Raw genomic sequence first — 1,137 nt, 5'->3', positions numbered from 1 at the left:
AGACACTGAGCTGTATTTTCATCTATAGAGGGAGTCTCAGCAGATAAATTTGAAGTTGGGTAGAAGGCACATGGCCAGGTGGAAATCTGCATTTTTAATACCCATATCTACCTAGGTCCTGTCTCTAGTGCCTGTAAATCAGTGGTCACCAACCAGTGGATCTCGATCCACCAGCAGATCTTGGAGCCTTTTGCAGTAGATCTTGGGAGCCTCTTGGAGTCGATCCAAGGCTGGGGTTGGGGGCTGAGTACACACCTGCCCCAGCCCAGCAGGTCAGTCCATGAGGGAGGGAAGGGGCGGGGGCTAGATTGAGGCCCCCACGGTGAGGGACAGTGCCGCAGAGGCAGGACCGAGGTAAGTTGAGTGGGGCCCTGGCTGGGTTGGACTTACCTGCCGGGGAGGTGCACTCCCAAACAATTTTTTCTCCCTCTGCCTTGATCTGCCCCCCACCCTCCCCTCCCCACAGACTTACCTGCTGAGCACACGATAGATCTTGGGTTGCTTTTAAATGCCAAAAGGTATCTACTTAAAAAGGCTGGAGACCACTGCTGTAAATCAACTTCCACCAATGCTATAATCCATAATAGTCATACTGGACTGCATCTGAAGTAAAAGGATGCCTTTGGGATCAGGAAAAAAACCTAAAACAACACAACATACATCTATCTATCTATCAAGGAAGTTGTTAAAGGAGGGAATAGGACTGAATTCTGAAGCTATAGAACCAAATTTCAGAGCTTAGTCTTTATTTTATGGACATGCAAAGTATCAACACATTAAGTGAAAGTAGAAAAAAATCCCACACAAGATAATATTGTTTAAATAATACACTCTATTTTATTTTATTTTGTCTTAAAATAGTTTAACCTTTATGCTACAGACTTGTTTCAAAAACAGAAGGTCTCATCTTGCACCAAAAATATATATATTTATATATATTTATATATATAACACTCTTTTATTATTATTTTTTTCTCCAAAGACCATTAAATACTAGATGGAAAAGAGAACTAAATAATGAGTGTCAAGAAGAACCAAATTTGTAACTCGAGTTGCACATTTCAACAATTAACTCTAAGTAATGATTTGTCTTCACTACAGAAGATTCCAAGTTCAAACTCCAGCAACAGAGGAACT

The sequence above is a fragment of the Alligator sinensis genome, unplaced genomic scaffold (genome assembly GCF_000455745.1).
Source record: "Alligator sinensis unplaced genomic scaffold, ASM45574v1 scaffold518_2, whole genome shotgun sequence".
Taxonomy (NCBI): Eukaryota; Metazoa; Chordata; order Crocodylia; family Alligatoridae; genus Alligator; species Alligator sinensis.
Note: the sequence above shows the minus strand (reverse complement) of the source record.